Raw genomic sequence first — 23,144 nt, forward strand, 5'->3', positions numbered from 1 at the left:
GAGTGCAGCCACCCAGAGAATTCTGACTGGTGTACTGCAATTCGCAGTGCTCTCCGCATGCTCCTAAGGGCCCCCTCTCACATACTACAAATGTGGTCAAATTGCGCATGGAGCAGGAATTGTATGCAATATGTGTAAAATTGTAGCTGCCTCCAACGCCTCCAACTATTTGCGCATACCAGCAGCTGAAAGACAGAGTGTGCGCTGTGAGAGCCTATTCAAACCCTCTCGCGGCAGGTATGGGCAAAATTCCAGGTGACACACATGAACTAACACCCCTCGCATGGTACTTAAGCCCCTGTCACAGTGGCGTATTCGTAGAGCTGCTCATTACAGCGTATTGTCTACGCTGTAATGAGCAGCTCTCCGCCCACTTCACAAGGAGTTTTTTCTCAATACGTAGCAGTATATTAAGGGCTACGCACGTAGGATGGAAGAAATTAAACATGTTTAATGTTCTTCGGCGTACAGCACAGCATGGAGCCTTCATGCGAGTACACGCAGCGCCGTGCTACTGTCCGCTATTGTGAGCCCGCCCACGCTTCAACACAGTACTGTACCCCATTTCACATCTCCCTGTTGTTCTTTGGAACTATAAATACTGCAAGATCGTTGCTTCACTTTATCATACTGGACTTATTATATATGAGGACTGTTCACTGTGTCGCGTCGTTTCATAAAAGCGCTCTGTCGCGCGCAGTCTCCATCTCTCTCTCTCTGTGTCACAGAGAGAGAGAGAGGGAGACCGCGCGCGCTATCAGTAAAAGCGCTCCCAGTTAACAAGTCACAGCGTTTCATTCAGGGCAGCCTTTACCACAGCCAGACTCAGCAGCATCTGGACACAAAGAAAGTGATCCACCAAAACAAAACAAAACAAACAAAAAAAATAATAATGTTAAATGAGTCTGTTTTTGAGCCGCACCACACCATGCAGTAGAGAACAGAGCGCACTTCCACAGAGGCACAAAATAGCACTGAAACTGGTGCGGCATAGTACACGCGACTGTGTGCACACATTAAAGCGCAAACACACGCAGCTGCAAGTATGAACCAACACTGTTAAAGGCTGAGTACGCGCATATTTAGGGCGTATTTAAATGAAACACAATGCCGCAATGAGCAGCTCTACGAATACGCCACTGTGACAAGGGCTTTAGAAAATGTGTGGCCATTCGCACTATTAGCATGAAAATAGTCAGCAGACGATCACTGTCGAGCTGGATGTTAAATTTGTCTAAAAGCCCCTACGACTGTGGAGTTGCAAGTGCACATGTGGCGTACCAAAGTGTCGGCTTCCCCCACAGCATGTGTGTGTGGCGTGGCTGGCTGCCCACAGCTGTTTAGACATCTCTGGTCACGTCACAGCTGCAGAACACATCCCTTGTTTTGACAGACACGTGTGTGTGTGTGTGTGCTTGTTGTCAACATGTGGAAATACGACGGGCTGAAGAAACGGACCATCAATTCATGTGGAGACTCAGCAGTCGATCTGAATCTCATGTCTGTCTGACAGAAAAGAACAGTAAAACAGAAAAAAAAAAACCAGTAGTTGTGTGCACATCCAATCCTGATTAGGCCAGGTGCAGGATAATCAAGAATAGCAGACAAAAAAAGATAGGGTAAATTATCCAGTCTATGAATACACCCCGGTCTGGATTGGCAGACTGGGGTGGTGGTCCCTCTGTTTAAGAAGGAGGACCAGAGGGTGTGTTCCAACTATAGGGGGATCACACTCCTCAGCCTCCCCGGTAAGTTCTATTCCAGAGTACTGGAAAGAAGAATTCGACCGATGGTCGAACCTCAGATTCAGGAGGAGCAGTGTGGTTTTTGTCCTGGTCGCGGCACACTGGACCAGCTCTACACGCGCCATCGGGTGCTCGAGGGTTCATGGGAGTTCGCCCAACCAGTCAACATGTGTTTTGTGGATCTGGAGAAGGCGTTCAACCGTGTCCCTCAGGGCACCCTGTGGGGGGTGCTCCGGGAGTACGGGGTCCGGGGTCCTTTGCTAAGGGCTATCCAGTCCCTGTACGACCACAGCAGGAGCTTGGTTTGCATTGCCGGTAGTAAGTCAAACCTGTTTCCAGTGCACGTTGGCCTCCACCAGGGCTGCCCTTTGTCACCGGTTCTGTTCATTATTTTTATGGACAGAATTTCTAGGCGCAGCCAGGGTGTAGAGGGGGTCTGGTTTGGGAACCACAGAATCTCGTCTCTGCTGTTTGCGGATGATGTGGTTCTGTTGGCTTCGTCAAATCAGGACCTTCAGCATCCACTGGGGCGGTTTGCAGTCGAGTGTGAAGCGTCCGGGATGAAAATCAGCACTTCCAAATCCGAGGCCATGTTTCTCGACCGGAAAAAGGTGCTTTGCCCTCTTCAGGTCGGTGGAGTGTCCTTGCCTCAAGTGGAGGAGTTTAAGTATCTCGGGGTCTTGTTCACGAGTGAGGGACGGATGGAGCGTGAGATCGATAGACAGATCGGTGCAGCATCTGCAGTGATGCGGTCGCTGTATCGGACTGTCATGGTGAAGAGAGAGCTGAGTAGGGGGGCAAAGCTCTCAATTTACCAATTGATCTACGTTCCGATCCTCACCTATGGTCATGAGATTTGGCTCATGACCGAAAGAACGAGATCGCGAGTACAAGCGGCCGAGCGGATGAGTTTCCTCCGCAGGGTGGCTGGGCACTCCCTTAGAGATAGGGTGAGGAGCTCGGTCACTCGGGAGGAGCTCGGAGTCGAGCCGCTGCTCGGGCATCTTTACCGGATGCCCCCTGGACACCTCGCTGGAGAGGTGTTCCGGGCACGTCCCATTGGGAGGAGGCCCTGGGGAAGACCCAGGACACGCTGGAGGGACTACATCTCTTGGCTGTCTTGGGAATGCCTTTGGGTTTCCCTGGAGGAGCTGGGGGAGGTGTGTGTGGATCAGGAGGTCTGGGCGGCTTTGCTTGAGCTGCTTCCCCCTGCGACCTGACTCCAGATAAAGTGGAAGAAAATGGATGGATGGATGGATGGAATACACTGCCTCTGTCATGTCTTTTCTACAGTTGCCTGAAGAAGACCTCATGGTCAAAACTTTGCGTTTGCATTTTTAGTCAATTAAAAGATTTTGGAAGCGCTATACCAGTGTGTGGATTTTCCTTCTTTTCTTGTTTACATCTGACACGTGTGTTGGGCCGTGAGGGCTGTGAGTGGTGCGCCACAGGACACGCCAACAGTGCGTTAAATACACTATTTTCAGTCACGTATCAGCAGAAATATGCCGTACCAAATGGTCAGTTATCACAGTGCTTGACCGTTATCACAGCGCTTTTTTCTCTTTAAAAAATATGTTTATCTGGTTGTTGATTTTAGCCATTTCATGCTCCTGTTATAAGACAGTGATTGTAGCACAGTGGTAAAGTTTCTGTCTGGTAATCAGAGCTTATGGGACAAATCCCGTGAGTGGCATTTATTTTTTATTTTAACCATGGTTATTTAACTGTGGGATTCTGTATTGCATCCCCTTTTATGTATTATTTATACCAACCCAGTGATATTCAGTAATTATACAGCTGGATTTATTTTATTTTCCTCTACATCAGCGGTGTGATGTGGTGCACCACCCAGCTGCTCGCACTGTGTTCATGCTCGCAAGCAGTGATGCCAGTAACGTGTTACTTAGTAACATGTTACTCTAACCACTTTTTTAGTAATGAGTAATCTAACGCGTTAATCTTTCCAAATCAGTAATCAGATTAAAGTTACTTCTCCAAGTCACTGTGCGTTACTATTATTTTTGCATTGTGGGTCGATAGCAGCATTAAACTTGGTCCTTGGGCAGGGGGTCGGGGTTTGACTGAACTGCCCACTTTAAGTGAGCTGTGAACTTTTCATCCACGGTTTTCTGCAGCAACTACGACTCTTCCTCACCTCCTAAAGCGCGGTGACAACAGCACACCTGCACTGAGCTTTACAAAGACATTTTTATGCTTTTTTCTCCTTTATTTAGAATTCTGAGCTGAGCCACTCCGTATCTGCTCGGTAAAAACAGCTGATCCTCCGCAACACGTCAACAACTAACACTATTTTCCAGTCAAATGCACCTAAACTCTCTTTCTAAGGACCACATGATGTGAAAATGCAATAAAACCTTCTTACCTGTAAATCTGGTCATGTTTTCTGCATAAATAAATGTTATCCATTCTTTGTGCTCAGACGCCAAAGCAGGGGAGAATCCAGATGGAATGGGGGTGTGGGGGAAGGATGTGCCCCCCCCACAACACCCCTAGATTAAAGGTCCAGTTTTGAAGCCTTTTTTTTACTACAACTACTAATACTACTTATAATAATTTTGACAAGTAAAATGTTTAGAGAGAATTTAAATATTAGAAAAATGTTAGAAAGAATTTAATAGTTACATTTATAAACAATGTAGGTTAGAAATTGCAAGTTTTACTGTTACAGTGCTGTCAACAGTTAAATATGAGGTCAAGAAAGAGGTCTTTATTTTACTTTTTATAAAACAAGTATTTATTTTCAATGAAGTCAAGAAAGGGTGACTATAAAGTGAGTTTTGGCAAAACAAGTTGTTGTGTGGGCCGCTGAAGAGGAGGTACTGCTGGCCCACCACCACAAGATGGCGCCCTGCTTGAAGTGCGGGCTTCAAGCACGAGAGGGTGTCGGAGCAACCAGGAGTGACAGCTGTCACTCATCATCCATACCAGCTGTCACTCATTCACTTCTCATCACCACCACCATAAAGGCCGGACTGCAACTCCACCTCCCCGCCGAGAAATCAACTACCATTCAGGTAATTTCTCTGCTGACTGACACTGTGTGTGTTTAACCTGAACTTCTATTGCAGCCGTTTTCCTGGAGTGTTTCCTTATCTGGAGGATTGGCGTTTGGTGTGACAGTGACGGCTTCGCCTCACACCCCAACTCAGATAAGTGGTTGACCAGGAGCTGCACGAGTGTGTGTGATTGGAGGTGGAGGTTCTCCCTCCTTTACTTAAGACAGACTGTGGGATTACTGAGTGTGCGAACTCACACTCATCTGGACTGTCTCTGTTTTCTGCCAGCAGTACCTGGTATGACTGCTGAAGACAGCGGCCACCTGGGGCGCAGGGCTTGGCGGCTCCGGTGTTCTTCAGCTCCGTTGGTGGTGGAAGCTGTGTGGGGATCCAGCTCTTCTCTCTCCAGGCGTCTTCTATCGTCGAGCCTGCCCACACGTCACCTGGTGTATGATTGACAGTCCACCATATTGTTATTGTCTGTACGTTGTTGTGCGATTCACAACATTAAATTGTTACTTTTGGCTTATCCATTGTCCGTTCATTAACGCCCCCTGTTGTGGGTCCGTGTCACGTCACTTTCACAACACAAGTATCATTGTCATGTTGATGTGGCAGAGGGTTGTTGTCGGCAGCTGGTGAAAGTAACTAAAAAAGTAACTAGTAATGACAAAATCTCTTGTTAAAAGTGAAATCTGCCGGAAAATGGCTGATGTCCAGCTCTTGTGATAACCAGAGAAATTGCACACGATGGTCCCGGCTCCACACAGCCATTTGTTTAGAAATGATGTGGTGGTTTCTGCCTCTCGATGGCGGCTCGGAGCGCGGCGCGCCGTGCGCCATTGTGGGCTGTCCTTAAAGCTATAGTAACACTCCTTATTCTCTGTGAAGCCCGTAAAATTTTCACTGAAAGCCAGATAAATTTTTCAAATGGTTTCCAGCTGCCTGTCTCTAACAGTTTCTGAAAAAATTCTGATGGAAAAAAAAGCCCAAATCATTCCGCCATTTCCTCGCAATGAAACAACGACGAGAGGGGTGGAGCAGTGTTCACTCAAAGCCTGCCCACAGGCGAATGACGCAACCGACAGGCATGGAAAAACTCACGCATGCGCACGAAGGTTCAAGCTTGGCTGACGTAAAAACATATGAATCAAATCCATATAGTTTTTGAAAAAATAAAAAGGTCCGTTACTTTTCTAACAGACCTCGTATAGTGCCCAAGAGATGGGGAGCATCAGTGCACGGCCATTTTCAGATCTCTCCAGAGATGTTCAATCGGATTCAGGTCTAGGATCTGGCTGGGCCATTCAAGGACATTCACAGAGTTGTCCTGAAGCCACTCCTTTGATATCTTCACTGTGTGTTTCGGGTCATTGCAGCTTATATTGTGTGCGGGTTTTTTTTAAACTACCATGTTTTTTATTAGTTTGTGTAGGGTGTGTTGCCATGCATATCAAGTCCAACGATGGAGATATTTTCCTTCCTATTCCTGGCAATCGTGCTGAACATCGCTCAGGGTTTGTTTGTCAAGCACGATAGGCTACAATATACAACCCCAATTCCAATGAAGTTGTGATGTTGTGTAAAATGGAAATATAAACAGAATACAATGATATGCAAATCCTCTTCAACCTATATTCAACTGAATACACGGCAAAGACAAGATATTTAATGTTGAAACTGACAGACCTCTTTGTTTTTGTGCCAATATTTGGTCGTTTTGAAATGGATCCCTGCAACCAGTTTCAAAAAAGTTGGGACAGTGGTATGTTTACCACTGTGTTACATCACCATTCCTTCTAACAACACTCAATAAACATTTGGTAACTGAGGACACTAATTGTTGAAGCTTTGTAGGTGGAATTCTTTCCCATTCTTGCTTGATGTATGACTTCAGTTGTTCACCAGTCTGGGGTCTCCATTGTCAAGTTTTGTGCTTCATAATGTGCCACACATTTTCAATGGGCGACGGGTTTGGACTGCAGGCAGGCCAGTCTAGTACACGTACACTACGAAGCCACGCTCTTGTAACACGTGCAGAATGTGGCTTGGCATTGTCTTGCTGAAATAAGCAGGGACGTCCCTGAAAAAGATGTTGCTTGGATGGCAGCATGTGTTGCTCCAAAACCTGGATGTACCTTTCAGCATTGATGGTGTCATCACAGATGTGTAAGTTTCCCATGCAATGGGTACTAACACACCCCATACCTTCACAGATGCTGGCTTTTGAACTTTGTGCTGGTAACAATCTGGATGTTTTTTTTTCCTCTTTTGTCTGGAGGACATGACGTCCATGATTTCCAAAAACAATTTGAAATGTGGACTCATCAGACCACAGCACACTTTTCCAATTCATGTCTGTCCATTTCAAATGAGCTCGGGCCCAGAGAAGGCGGCGGCGTTTCTGGATGTTGTTGACGTATTGTTTTCGCTTTGCATGGTAGAGTTTTAACTTGCACTTGTAGATGTAGCGACGAACTGTGTTAACTGACAATGGTTTTCTGAAGTGTTCCTGAGCTCACGTGGTAAGATCCTTTACACAATGATGTCGCTTTTTAATGCAGTGCTGCCTGAGGGATGGAACGGTCCATTGGTCCGTTTTTCAGGAATCATCCAGAAGCTTTGATGAACTGACAGATGCTGTGTGCATTTATCTCTCTTTCTGTGTGGACAGTGTGATCCAGCTAAGACAGTTGTTTCCTACCCCAGCAGTAAGCCCTGGATATTCAAAGAACTGACAAAGAAAAAGAAGATCTTTTGAGGGAAAAGAAGACTATTTTTATTAGTGGTGATAAGGCATATGTTAAAATTAGGAAGGTTGTGTGAGCTGAAATTGTAAAGGCTAAACTTCAGCACAAGAGTAAAATTGAGGCCAAATTTAGTGAATCTGATCTCAGATCTGTGTGGGATGGAATGAAACTAATCAATCAGTCAATCAATTTTTTTATATAGCGCCAAATCACAACAAACAGTTGCCCCAAGGCGCTTTATATTGTAAGGCAAGGCCATACAATAATTATGTAAAACCCCAACGGTCAAAACGACCCCCTGTGAGCAAGCACTTGGCTACAGTGGGAAGGAAAAACTCCCTTTTAACAGGAAGAAACCTCCAGCAGAACCAGGCTCAGGGAGGGGCAGTCTTCTGCTGGGACTGGTTGGGGCTGAGGGAGAGAACCAGGAAAAAGACATGCTGTGGAGGGGAGCAGAGATCGATCACTAATGATTAAATGCAGAGTGGTGCATACAGAGCAAAAAGAGAAAGAAACAGTGCATCATGGGAACCCCCCAGCAGTCTACGTCTATAACAGCATATCTAAGGGATGGTTCAGGGTCACCTGATCCAGCCCTAACTATAAGCTTTAGCAAAAAGGAAAGTTTTAAGCCTAATCTTAAAAGTAGAGAGGGTGTCTGTCTCCCTGATCTGAATTGGGAGCTGGTTCCACAGGAGAGGAAGGCTCTGCCTCCCATTCTCCCATTCTACTCTTACAAACCCTAGGAACTACAAGTAAGCCTGCAGTCTGAGAGCGAAGCGCTCTATTGGGGTGATATGGTACTACGAGGTCCCTAAGATAAGATGGGACCTGATTATTCAAAACCTTATAAGTAAGAAGAAGAATTTTAAATTCTATTCTAGAATTAACAGGAAGCCAATGAAGAGAGGCCAATATGGGTGAGATATGCTCTCTCCTTCTAGTCCCCGTCAGTACTCTAGCTGCAGCATTTTGAATTAACTGAAGGCTTTTTAGGGAACTTTTAGGACAACCTGATAATAATGAATTACAACAGTCCAGCCTAGAGGAAATAAATGCATGAATTAGTTTTTCAGCATCACTCTGAGACAAGACCTTTCTGATTTTAGAGATATTGCGTAAATGCAAAAAAGCAGTCCTACATATTTGTTTAATATGCGCTTTGAATGACATATCCTGATCAAAAATGACTCCAAGATTTCTCACAGTATTACTAGAGGTCAGGGTAATGCCATCCACAGTAAGGATCTGGTTAGACACCATGTTTCTAAGATTTGTGGGGCCAAGTACAATAACTTCAGTTTTATCTGAGTTTAAAAGCAGGAAATTAGAGGTCATCCATGTCTTTATGTCTGTAAGACAATCCTGCAGTTTAGCTAATTGGTGTGTGTCCTCTGGCTTCATGGATAGATAAAGCTGGGTATCATCTGCGTAACAATGAAAATTTAAGCAATACCGTCTAATAATACTGCCTAAGGGAAGCATGTATAAAGTGAATAAAATTGGTCCTAGCACAGAACCTTGTGGAACTCCATAATTAACTTTAGTCTGTGAAGAAGATTCCCCATTTACATGAACAAATTGTAATCTATTAGACAAATATGATTCAAACCACCGCAGCGCAGTGCCTTTAATACCTATGGCATGCTCTAATCTCTGTAATAAAATTTTATGGTCAACAGTATCAAAAGCAGCACTGAGGTCTAACAGAACAAGCACAGAGATGAGTCCACTGTCCGAGGCCATAAGAAGATCATTTGTAACCTTCACTAATGCTGTTTCTGTACTATGATGAATTCTAAAACCTGACTGAAACTCTTCAAATAGACCATTCCTCTGCAGATGATCAGTTAGCTGTTTTACAACTACCCTTTCAAGAATTTTTGAGAGAAAAGGAAGGTTGGAGATTGGCCTATAATTAGCTAAGATAGCTGGGTCAAGTGATGGCTTTTTAAGTAATGGTTTAATTACTGCCACCTTAAAAGCCTGTGGTACATAGCCAACTAACAAAGATAGATTGATCATATTTAAGATCGAAGCATTAAATAATGGTAGGGCTTCCTTGAGCAGCCTGGTAGGAATGGGGTCTAATAAACATGTTGATGGTTTGGATGAAGTAACTAATGAAAATAACTCAGACAGAACAATCGGAGAGAAAGAGTCTAACCAAATACCGGCATCACTGAAAGCAGCCAAAGATAACGATACGTCTTTGGGATGGTTATGAGTAATTTTTTCTCTAATAGTTAAAATTTTGTTAGCAAAGAAAGTCATGAAGTCATTACTAGTTAAAGTTAATGGAATACTCAGCTCAATAGAGCTCTGACTCTTTGTCAACCTGGCTACAGTGCTGAAAAGAAACCTGGGGTTGTTCTTATTTTCTTCAATTAGTGATCAATCAATCAACTTTTTTCTTGTATAGCGCCAAATCACAACAAACAGTTGCCCCAAGGCGCTCCACATTGCAAGGCAAGGCCATACAATAATTATGAAACACAGTCTACGTCTAAAGCAACATAACCAAGGGATGGTCCAGGGTCACCCGATCCAGCCCTAACTATAAGCCTTAGCAAAAAGGAAAGTTTTAAGCCTAATCTTAAAAGTAGAGAGGGTATCTGTCTCCCTGATCTGAATTGGGAGCTGGTTCCACAGGAGAGGAGCCTGAAAGCTGAAGGCTCTGCCTCCCATTCTACTCTTACAAACCCTAGGAACTACAAGTAAGCCCGCAGTCTGAGAGCGAAGCGCTCTAATGGGGTAATATGGTACTATGAGGTCCCTAAGATAAGATGGGACCTGATTATTCAAAACCTTATAAGTAAGAAGAAGAATTTTAAATTCTATTCTAGCATTAACAGGAAGCCAATGAAGGGAGGCCAACACGGGTGAGATATGCTCTCTCCTGCTAGTCCCCGTCAGTACTCTAGCTGCAGCATTCTGAACCAACTGAAGGCTTTTTAGGGAACTTTTAGGACAACCTGATAATAATGAATTACAATAGTCCAGCCTAGAGGAAACAAATGCATGAATTAGTTTTTCAGCATCACTCTGAGACAAGACCTTTCTGATTTTAGAGATATTGCGTAAATGCAAAAAGGCAGTCCTACATATTTGTTTAATATGCGCTTTGAATGACATATCCTGATCAAAAATAACTCCAAGATTTCTCACAGTATTACTAGAGATCAGGGAAATGCCATCCAGAGTAACGATCTGGTTAGACACCATGCTTCTAAGATTTGTGGGGCCAAGTACAATAACTTCAGTTTTATCTGAGTTTAAAAGCAGGAAATTAGAGGTCATCCATGTCTTTATGTCTGTAAGACAATCCTGCAGTTTAGCTAATTGGTGCGTATCCTCTGGCTTCATGGATAGATAAAGCTGGGTATCATCTGCGTAACAATGAAAATTTAAGCAATACCGTCTAATAATACTGCCCAAGGGAAGCATGTATAAAGTGAATAAAATTGGTCCTAGCACAGAACCTTGTGGAACTCCATAATTAACTTTAGTCTGTGAAGAAGATTCCCCATTTACATGAACAAATTGTAATCTATTAGACAAATATGATTCAAACCACCGCAGCGCAGTGCCTTTAATACCTATGGCATGCTCTAATCTCTGTAATAAAATTTTATGGTCAACAGTATCAAAAGCAGCACTGAGGTCCAACAGAACAAGCACAGAGATAAGTCCACTGTCCGAAGTCATAAGAAGATCATTTGTAACCTTCACTAATGCTGTTTCTGTACTATGATGAATTCTAAAACCTGACTGAAACTCTTCAAATAGACCATTCCTCTGCAGGTGATCAGTTAGCTGTTTTACAACTACCCTCTCAAGAATCTTTGAGAGAAAAGGAAGGTTGGAGATTGGCCTATAATTAGCTAAGATAGCTGGGTCAAGTGATGGCTTTTTAAGTAATGGTTTAATTACTGCCACCTTAAAGGCCTGTGGTACATAACCAACTAACAAAGATAGATTGATCATATTTAAGATTGAAGCATTAAATAATGGTAGGACTTCCTTGAGCAGCCTGGCAGGAATGGGGTCTAATAAGCATGTTGATGGTTTGGATGAAGTAACTAATGAAAATAACTCAGACAGAACAATCGGAGAGAAAGAGTCTAACCAAATACCGGCATCACTGAAAGCAGCCAAAGATAACGATACATCTTTGGGATGGTTATGAGTAATTTTTTCTCTAATAGTCAAAATTTTGTTAGCAAAGAAAGTCATGAAGTCATTACTAGTTAAAGTTAATGGAATACTCAGCTCAATAGAGCTCTGACTCTTTGTCAGCCTGGCTACAGTGCTGAAAAGAAACCTGGGGTTGTTCTTATTTTCTTCAATTAGTGATGAGTAGAAAGATGTCCTAGCTTCACGAAGGGCTTTCTTATAGAGCAACAAACTCTTTTTCCAGGCTAAGTGAAGATCTTCTAAATTAGTGAGACGCCATTTCCTCTCCAACTTACGGGTTATCTGCTTTAAGCTACGAGTTTGTGAGTTATACCACGGAGTCAGACACTTCTGATTTAAAGCTCTCTTTTTCAGAGGAGCTACAGCATCCAAAGTTGTCTTCAATGAGGATGTAAAACTATTGACAAGATACTCTAACTCCCTTACAGAGTTTAGGTAGCTACTCTGCTCTGTGTTGGTATATGACATTAGAGAACATAAAGAAGGAATCATATCCTTAAACCTAGTTACAGTGCTTTCTGAAAGACTTCTAGTGTAATGAAACTTATTCCCCACTGCAGGGTAGTCCATCAGGGTAAATGTAAATGTTATTAAAAAATGATCAGACAAAAGGGAGTTTTCAGGGAATACTGTTAAGTCTTCTATTTCCATACCATAAGTCAGAACAAGATCTAAAATATGATTAAAGTGGTGGGTGGACTCATTTACTTTTTGAGCAAAGCCGATAGAGTCTAATAATAGATTAAATGCAGTGTTGAGGCTGTCATTCTCAGCATCTGTGTGGATGTTAAAATCGCCCACTATAATTATCTTGTCTGAGCTAAGCACTAAGTCAGACAAAAGGTCTGAAAATTCACAGAGAAACTCACAGTAACGACCAGGTGGACGATAGATAATAACAAATAAAACTGGTTTTTGGGACTTCCAATTTGGATGGACAAGACTAAGAGACAAGCTTTCAAATGAATTAAAGCTCTGTCTAGGTTTTTGATTAATTAATAAGCTGGAATGGAAGATTGCTGCTAATCCTCCGCCCCGGCCCGTGCTACGAGCATTCTGACAGTTAGTGTGACTCGGGGGTGTTGACTCATTTAAACTAACATATTCATCCTGCTGTAACCAAGTTTCTGTTAGGCAGAATAAATCAATACGTTGACAAACAAAATAAAAATCCACTAGACAGGCTGTGGAGCAGCACAGGTAACGCACGACAACAGTGCTAAAACAAAATAGAAATCCACTAGACAGGCTGTGGAGCAGCACAGGTAACGCACAACAACAGTGCTAAAACAAAATAGAAATCCACTAGACAGGCTGTGGAGCAGCACAGGTAACGCACAACAACAGTGCTAAAACAAAATAAAAATCCACTAGACAGGCTGTGGAGCAGCACAGGTAACGCACAACAACAGTGCTAAAACAAAATAAAAATCCACTGGACAGGCTGTGGAGCAGCACAGGTAACGCACAACAACAGTGCTAAAAAATAAAATAAAATGATGAGCAGAAAGATGTCCTAGCTTTACGGAGGGCTTTTTTATAGAGCAACAGACTCTTTTTCCAGGCTAAGTGAAGATCTTCTAAGTTAGTGAGACGCCATTTCCTCTCCATCTTACGGGTTATCTGCTTTAAGCTACGAGTTTGTGAGTTATACCACGGAGTCAGGCACTTCTGATTTAAAGCTCTCTTTTTTAGAGGAGCTACAGCATCCAAAGTTGTCTTCAATGAGGATGTAAAACTATTGACGAGATACTCTATCTCACTTACAGAGTTTAGGTAGCTACTCTGCACTGTGTTGGTATATGGCATTAGAGAACATAAAGAAGGAATCATATCCTTAAACCTAGTTACAGCGCTTTCTGAAAGACTTCTAGTGTAATGAAACTTATTCCCCACTGCTGGGTAGTCCATCAGAGTAAATGTAAATGTTATTAAGAAATGATCAGACAGAAGGGAGTTTTCAGGGAATACTGTTAAGTCTTCTATTTCCATACCATAAGTCAGAACAAGATCTAAGATATGATTAAAGTGGTGGGTGGACTCATTTACTTTTTGAGCAAAGCCAATAGAGTCTAATAATAGATTAAATGCAGTGTTGAGGCTGTCATTCTCAGCATCTGTGTGGATGTTAAAATCAGGTGGACGATAGATAATAACAAATAAAACTGGTTTTTGGGACTTCCAATTTGGATGGACAAGACTAAGAGTCAAGCTTTCAAATGAATTAAAGCTCTGTCTGGGTTTTTGATTAATTAATAAGCTGGAATGGAAGATTGCTGCTAATCCTCCGCCCCGGCACGTGCTACGAGCATTCTGACAGTTAGTGTGACTCGGGGGTGTTGACTCATTTAAACTAACATATTCATCCTGCTGTAACCAGGTTTCTGTAAGGCAGAATAAATCAATATGTTGATCAATTATTATATCATTTACCAACAGGGACTTAGAAGAGAGAGACCTAATGTTTAATAGACCACATTTAACTGTTTTAGTCTGTGGTGCAGTTGAAGGTGCTATATTATTTTTTCTTTTTGAATTTTTATGCTTAAATAGATTTTTGCTGGTTATTGGTAGTCTGGGAGCAGGCACCGTCTCTACGGGGATGGGGTAATGAGGGGATGGCAGGGGGAGAGAAGCTGCAGAGAGGTGTGTAAGACTACAACTCTGCTTCCTGGTCCCAACCCTGGATAGTCACGGTTTGGAGGATTTAAGAAAATTGGCCAGATTTCTAGAAATGAGAGCTGCTCCATCCAAAGTGGGATGGATGCCGTCTCTCCTAACAAGACCAGGTTTTCCCCAGAAGCTTTGCCAATTATCTATCAAGCCCACCTCATTTTTTGGACACCACTCAGACAGCAATTCAAGGAGAACATGCGGCTAAACATGTCACTCCCGGTCTGATTGGGGAGGGGCCCAGAGAAAACTACAGAGTCCGACATTGTTTTTGCAAAGTTACACACCGATTTAATGTTAATTTTAGTGACCTCCGATTGGCGTAACCGGGTGTCATTACTGCCGACGTGAATTACAATCTTACCAAATTTACGCTTAGCCTTAGCCAGCAGTTTCAAATTTCCTTCAATGTCTCCTGCTCTGGCCCCCGGAAGACAATTGACTATGGTTGCTGGTGTCGCTAACTTCACATTTCGCAAAACAGAGTCGCCAATAACCAGAGTTTGATCCTCGGTGGGTGTGTCGTCGAGTGGGGAAAAACGGTTAGAGATGTGAACGGGTTGGCGGTGTACACGGGGCTTCTGTTTACAACTACGCTTCCTCCTCACAGTCACCCAGTCAGCCTGCTTTCCCGGCTGCTCGGGATCTGCCAGGGGGTAACTAACGGCGGCTAAGCTACCTTGGTCCGCACCGACTACAGGGGCCTGGCTAGCTGTAGAATTTTCCACGGTGCGGAGCCGAGTCTCCAATTCGCCCAGCCTGGCCTCCAAAGCTACGAATAAGCTACACTTATTACAAGTACCGTTACTGCTAAAGGAGGGCGAGGAATAACTAAACATTTCACACTCAGAGCAGAAAAGTGCGGGAGAGACAGGAGAAGCCGCCATGCTAAATCGGCTAAGAGCTAGTAGCTACGCTAAGCTAGCGGATTCCTAAAAACACGCAAAGTGAATAATGTGTAAATAATTTAGAGGTGATTCAGCAGAAGGAGTGCTTTAGTTAAGGCACGTAAAGATTACACTGGGAAACAAATCGTAATCTAGATAACTAGATCAATCTAACTGCGCAGATTAAACAGCTAACAGATACAGATACAGAAAAACACCGCTGTGCTCCGGAACAGGAAGTGATACAATACCGCAGTGAGAGCCAACCACCAGTAGAGGCAAAGACCAAAGTCATCCACCTAATGACAGGCTTGCATAAAGGCAATAACACTGTGCTTTTAAATGGTTTTAATTCTGATGTGATGATTTTCTGACAATGATTTTCGTGCGAAAATCAGTCATATGGGGGAGAATTTGGTCAGTGACTCCCCTGTTTTTGATACTGATGTGTCTATGGTCAAATCATTATTTAAACAAACCAACGTCAGGAAAAGCCCTGGTCCTGACAACATTAGTGGTCAAGCCCTTAAGTCTTGTGCTGGTCAGCTAAGTGACATCTTCAAAGTGATCTTCACTCAGTCACTCCAGATGCAAACAGCGCTGTTAGATAATATCTGTGCTAATTCCTTATTCTGTGTTAGATATCAAGTGTTTGTCTGTGTTATTTGTTTGGAAGTTTCTGAGAAATATAAGAGTTAAGTTTCACTTCCATCATATGTGCAAGTTTCAGAAACAGGGAGCCCGCCCCCTGTTGGTGAGAGCCAGTAATATTAGAAATGTTAGACTAAACCACACCCACTGTGACACCCACAAGGTATAAAAAGTGGTGTATGACTCATTTTAGGGGCCTTTCACAAGATGGACACTGTCTGTGAGGGTCCCAGGCCTGGTTTCTAACGTGACCTTTAATAAACTCAAAATGAGGAATACATTGGTTTGGTTCTTGGAAAGGGGTAGTAAATTACATAAAGAGCCGGGAGAAATTACAGTGCCAAAGTTCTGGAAACACTCCACAATCAGTCCTGTGGCTAAGTGTAGGAACTCTAAGGTCTTAAATGACTTTCGACCGGTAGTTTTCACCTCTTTGGTGATGATGACCCTTGAGAGGATGATTAAGCAGGACTTACTGAAGCAGGTGGAGGAACAGTCTGATCAGCTCCAGTTTGCTTACAGGGCTGTCAGAGGTGTTGAGGATGCAAAACATACAGTGTTAAATTTCCTTTTTAAACATCTGGAAACCTCAAAAACTCATGCTAGGCTCCTTTTTATTGACTTCTCTTCAGTGTTCAGTACTATTCAGCCCCATTTGTTAGCTGAGAAACTCTTTTTACCTAAACCTTAACTTAATTGGGTGGTTACGGGATTTTCTGAGGAGTAGGTCGCAGTGTGTTTGGGTTCATGGTGTTTCATCCTCAAAAGGCTTTTCTTCCACAGACTCTCCACAGGGCTGTGTTCTGTCACCACTGCTTTTTATTTTATATAGTAATGACTGTAGGAGTAAGTATGAGAATAGGCATGGTGTGAAATTTGCAGATGACACTGTTAGAGAGAGTCTTTTGAATAATGATGAGGAGAGGCGTGGCCCTGTAATTGATTTTATTGCTTGGTGTGAGAACTTATATCTGCCCCTGAATGTTTCTAAGACAAAGGATATGACAATTGATTTTCATAGATCACAACACAATGTCTTACACACTGTTATTCAGAACATGAATGTTGATACAATGGATGCGTACAAATAGGATTCATCATTGACTGCAAATTATCTTTTCAGAGGAACACAGATGCTGTCTGCAAAAAGGTCCAACAGAGACTTTTCTTTCTGAGGAAGATGAAATCATTCAGTGTGTGCAGGACTCTGATGACTTTTTTTTAATCAGTGTTTTATTGAATCAGTCCTGCCATTTTTTATTGTGGTGTGATATGATGGTCTTCCAATGAGCAGCAAGTGTAGGCTAATAAGGCTGGTTAACATAGTGTCTAAGGTGGTTGGGGTACAGCTACCACAGCTATAACATATTTATAATACAACCCCAATTCCAATGAAGTCGGTACGTTGTGAAAAATGTAAATAAAAACAGGATACAATGATTTACAAATCCTCTTCAACCTATATTTAATTTCATACTCCACAAAGACAAGATATTTAATGTTCAAACTGAAACTCTTTATTGTTTTGTGCAAATATTTGCTCATTTTGAAATGGATGCCTGCAACACATTTCAAAAAATTGGGACAGTGGTATGTTTACCACTGTGTTACATCACCTTTTCTTCTAACAACACTCAATAAGCGTTTGGCAACTGGGGACACTAATTGTTGAAGCTTGGTAGGTGGAATTCTTTCCCATTCTTACTTGATGTATGACTTCAGTTGTTCAACAGTCCGGGGTCTCCTTTGTCATTTGTGCTTCATAATGCACCACACATTTTCAACGGGCGACAGGTCTGGACTGCAGGCAGGCCAGCCTAGTACCTGCATCTTTTACTATGAAGCCACGCTGTTGTAACACGTACAGAATGTGCCTTGGGATTGTCTTGCTGAAATAAGTAGGGACGTCCCTGAAAAAGATGTTGCTTGGATGGCAGCATGTGTTGCTCCAAAACCTGGCTGTACCTTTCAGCATTGATGGTGCGATCACAGATGTGTAAGTTGCCCATGTCATGTGCACTAACACACCCCCATACCATCACAGATGCTGGCTTTTGAACTTTGCGCTGGTAACAATCTGGATGGTTTTTTTTCCTCTTTTGTCTGCAGGACATGACGTCCATGATTTCCAAAAACAATTTGAAATGTGGACTCATCAGACCACAGCACACTTTTCCACTTTGCATATGTCCATTTCAAATGAGCTCAGGCCCAGAAAAGGCATGGCGTTTCTGGATGTTGTTGATGTATGACTTTCGCTTTGCATGGTAGAGTTTTAACTTGCACTTGTAGATGTAGCGACAAACTGTGTTAACTGACAATGGTTTTCTGAAGTGTTCCTGAGCCCACGTGGTACGATCCTTTACACAATGATGTCGGTTTTTAATGCAGTGCCGCCTGAGGGATTGAAGTTCACGGGCATTCAGTGTTGGTTTTCAGCCTTGCTGCTTACATGTAGAAAGTTCTCCAGATTCTCTGAATCTTCTGATTATATTATGGACTGTAGATGATGGAATCCCTAAATTCCCTGCAAGTGAACGTTGAGAAACATTGTTCTTAAATTGTTGGACTATTTTTTCATGCAGTTGTTCACAAAGTGGTGATCCTCACCCCATCTTTGCTTGTGAATGTCTGAGCCTTTTGGAGATGTTCCTTTTATACCCAATCATGACACTCACATGTTTCCAATTAAGTGTTCTTTGAGCATTCATCAACTTTCCCAGTCTTTTGTTGCCCTGTCCCAACTTTTTTGGAATGTGTTGCAGACATCCATTTCAAAATGACCAAATATTTGCACAAAACAACAGAGTTTATCAGTTTGAACATTAATTATCTTGTTTTTGTTTTGTATTCAACTGAATATAGGTTGAAGAGGATTTGCAAGTCATTGTTTTCTGTTTTTTTTATTTACATTTTACACAAAATCCCAACTTCATTGGAATTGGGGTTGTAAATGGGTCAGGGGTAAGGCTAAATTTTTAAATGCCCTGTGCACCTACTTTTTGGGGAGTTTAACTCGCTCCCTTCTGGTCACCGTTTTCGGATACCTAAGTTGAGAACTGCTCATGCCAGGGATTCTTTCATTCCTGTGGCTATCAGGAATTTGAATTCATTGGATTGACATCTTTTGAATATTGTACATGATTTTTTAATATGTGAAATTATTTATTTATTTATTCCTATCCATGTTTCATGTTGACAGTTTTATCTGTGTACTGTCCATTGAATTCTGTCTTTGGTTTTGGAGGAAGAAGGAGTTTTTTTTATTGTTGAGTGTCTTGTGTGTACTATGCTGTTGTGGTCTGATGGTGTTTGTATATGTGTCTCGGACAAGCTGCTGCACACTAAATTTCCTTTCTAAAAATAAATAAAGGGAAGCTTTGTCCTGCTGAACGAAGAACCATCGCCACAGTCTGAGGTCAAGAGTGCTCTGGAGCAGGTTTTCATCCAGGATGTCTCTGTACATTGCTGCATTTATCTTTCCCTCAATCCTGACTAGTCTTCCAGTTCCTGCTGCTGAAAAACATCCTCACAGCATGATGCTGCTACCACCATGCTTCACTGTATGGATGGCACCTGGGTTCCTCCAAACATGATGCCTGGCATTCACACCAAAGACTTCTAGCTTTTGCACATCACACCAGAGAATTTTGTTGGTGTGAGAGTCCTTCAGGTGCCTTTTGACAAAGTCCAGGCAGGCTGCCATGTGGCTTTTACTAAGGAGTGGCTTCCGTCTGGCCACTCTGCAGCAATCCACCAATCAGGCCTGTATGGTAGAGATGGTTGTCTGTCTCCAAGGTTCTCCTCTCTCTACAGCAGAATACTGAAACTCTTTTGAAACTCTTCCAAACTTCTGTCTGACCATTCTGCCATACAGGCCTGATTGGTGAATTGCTGCAGAACTGGTTGTCCTTCTGGGAGGTTCTCCTCTCTCCACAGAGGAATACTAGAGCTCTGACAGAGTGACCATCAGGTTCTTGGTCGCCTGCCTAAGGCCCTTCACCCTGAGCCCTCAGTTCAGATGGGTGGCCACCTCTAGGAAGAGTCCTGGTGGAGCCGAACTTCTTCCATTTACGGATGTTGGAGGGGCCTTCAAAGCAGCAGAAATATTCCTGTACCCTCCCCAGATTTGTGCCTCAAGACAATCCTGTCTCAGAGGTCCACAGGCAATTCCTTTGACTTCATACTTGGTTTGTGCTCTGACATGCACTGTCACCTGTAGGACCTTATATGCAGACAGGTGTGTGTCTTTCCAAATCATGTCCAGTCAACTGAATTTACCCCAGGTTGAATCCATTTAAGCTCTAGAAACATCTCAAGGATGATCAGTGGAAACAGGATGCACCTGAGCTCAATTCTGAGCTTCATGGCAAAGGCTGTGAATACGTATGTACATGTGATTTCTTAGTTTATTTTATTTTTCACAAATTTTCAAAAATCTAAAAAAACAAAACAAAACAAAAAAAACCTTTTTTCACATTGTCATTATGAGGTATTTTGGGTAGAATTTGAAGGAAAAAAGAATTTCATCCATTTTGGAATAAGGCTGTAACATAACAAAAAGTGGAAAAGTGAAGCGCTGTGAATACTTTCTGGACGTACTATACATAGTGTCCTGAGGTGCATCAGTTCCCGTCATCATCAACTGGGACACTGTTCTGTTAGTTACTGCTGGTACAAATTTGTTAGTACTCATAGGCATTATTTTATGGTCTGTGTATTCTTTGTGTTGCAGTGTGGATGGTATGCATGAAAGTGAAAACCTTTTGTTTGTGCATAACAAGAGGACAACTGTTCCTGTGCCTTTAAATATCTCTCTGTTAGAAATCTGAAGCTTGTTGTGGTTCACTGGTTGCCTCTGGATCCATGAAACAAAAATTTTTTGTAGAGAAAAATGTAGGTCTGGCAAGCCCATTTATCCACCCAGTTTTATGACTGTTGGACATGGAAACTAAAACTAGAAAAAAAAGTTTAATCTCATATAGGCCCATCGGGCTGGCGGTTATGCTTGGATACCGTCGATTGAAGCGAATGAGAGTCTGTGACTCCTCCAGCCAAAGCCAGTACCAATTACAGATGAGGGGACTGGGACAATGCAGACAAACATCTTGTCCAATGACAAACAGGTGGCCTGAAGCAAAGACCTGGAATCAAAACCCAGCCAATATATTTGTAATCCAACTCTGAGCCACCTGCTCTGCATTCATCAGTAATCTGAATAAATTTGAAAAACATGACTTGCATTGACTTTTTTACACAATTAAATGTTCACAATAACTAAGCAATTGATCAAATGTGGAAGTAGTGCTCTTTGAAACAGTATATTTAGAAGAAATTAGACCTTTTTTTTTTTTTTTTTTGCTTCCCGAAGATAGAAAATTGAAAACTCAGCAAAGCAAAGAAAAACCTGTTTTACCTAGATCACCACTGGTCATTGGCCTCATGCTTGTTTAACCTCACTGGTGAGCTGAAATCAAATCCATTGATTCATGAGCAGCCTGAAGACTTCTGAAGAGTAAAGTCCATGTACAGATCAGAGGTGAAACGCTCAGGGACAGCTTCTCTGTCTGTCTGTTCTGCATTGACACCACATTGCATTCACATTCTCCTTGTGTACACTCACATTTCTTCCATTGCAAATTTCATTATGTGCATGATCCTTCAGCTTTGGCCACCTGCTCTGTAATCACCGTATGGCAGAGTCGGGCTAACCAGGAATGAATTATGCACTCGCTGTAATAATCCACCTGATGCTTCTAGCCTGATATAGTTATCATTCAGCAGTTTAATTCCCTCCCAATATTTATTTATTCATCTTCTGTAGCCATCCATCAGTCCATCCTTCCATCCTTCCATTTGTGATTCCCACTTACTCCAGTAAATGGTCATGGAGACACTGGAGCCAATTCCAGCACTCATAGGGCAAAAGGCAGGGTACACCTTGGATAGGACGCCAGTCTATTACAGGCCCCAACCAATATTATTTTTATGAAAAAAAAATCTGCTGCAAAAATAATTATAGATATGATGCAAAATAACCACTGATTCCTGTGGGTGATTTTTCATTTGTTGCACAAACTTGGGGTTCATTGATGCTCAACATTAAAAACATATGAATAAAGCCTTCTGTCCACACTTTGCATATATTTCTGTCCATTTCTAGAAAGCTTACAGATAAAGATGAAATGGACAAATACCACTGGAAATCGTGGGGACAGTGTAGCCTAAGTTCAAGCAAGACAACCTTAAAATATAAAGACATGAAGAAGACTGTTTACAATGGTGTAATATTTTGATGAGAGCTTTCTGTCTATAAAATCTTACTGTGACATATTTTATGGCTTTACAGACCACCTCCATTTTCACTGTTTCCTATACTTTTGTCAAAACATTGCTGCGACTTCTTATAATGTGGTCATGTTCAATATTGAAAGAAAATTCCAATAAGTTCCACGGTGTCAACTCGTAGACATTTTTCTTAACGTCAGTGCCAATGTAAAAGGATGTATGGAAGTATGTGGGCAGTGACAGTTACTCATCTTCCACTTTTCTGGGTTTGGGTTGCGGGGGCAACACCTCCAGCAGGGGACCCCAGACTTCCTTTTCCTGGGCCACATTGACCACCTCTGACTGGGTGATCCTGAGGCATTCCCAGGCCAGTGTGGAGATATAATCTTTCCACCTAGTCCTGGGTCTTCCTCGGGGTCTCCTCCCAGATGGACGTGCCTGGAACACCTCCTTTGCCAGGTGCCCAGGAGGCGTCCTTACCAGATGCCCGAACCACCTCAGCTGGCTCCTTTCAACACGAAGGAGCAGCGAAGTATGGTGGGGCAAGCATCATGGTATGGGCATGTTTCTCCTACTATGGTGTTGGGCCTATATATCGCATACCAGGTATCATGGATCAGTTTGGATATGTCAAAATACTTGAAGAGGTCATGTTGCCTTATGCTGAAGAGGACATGCCCTTGAAATGGGTGTTTCAACAAGACAATGACCCCAAGCACACTAGTAAATGAGCAAAATCTTGGTTCCAAACCAACAAAATTAATGTTTTGGAGTGGCCTGCCTAATCCCCGGACCTAAATCCAACTGAGAACTTGTGGGGTGACATCAAAAAAGCTGTTTCTGATGCAAAACCAAGAAATGTGAATGAATTGTGGAATGTTGTTAAAGAATCTTGGAGTGGAATAACAGCTGAAAGGTACCACAAGTTGGTTG

At 42.6% G+C, this 23,144-nt stretch overlaps 1 long non-coding RNA gene across 1 annotated transcript; it reads left to right on the forward strand.

Annotated features, from left to right (window-relative positions):
- The first annotated feature begins 1,540 nt into the window (after positions 1-1,540).
- On the forward strand, positions 1,541-22,939 carry LOC117516581. The gene is made up of 3 exons (XR_004562472.1): positions 1,541-1,619; positions 10,719-10,728; positions 22,928-22,939. It is a non-coding gene; the product is annotated as an uncharacterized LOC117516581 (long non-coding RNA).
- The last annotated feature ends 205 nt before the right edge of the window (positions 22,940-23,144 follow it).

The sequence above is a fragment of the Thalassophryne amazonica genome, chromosome 9 (genome assembly GCF_902500255.1).
Source record: "Thalassophryne amazonica chromosome 9, fThaAma1.1, whole genome shotgun sequence".
Classification (NCBI taxonomy): domain Eukaryota; kingdom Metazoa; phylum Chordata; class Actinopteri; order Batrachoidiformes; family Batrachoididae; genus Thalassophryne; species Thalassophryne amazonica.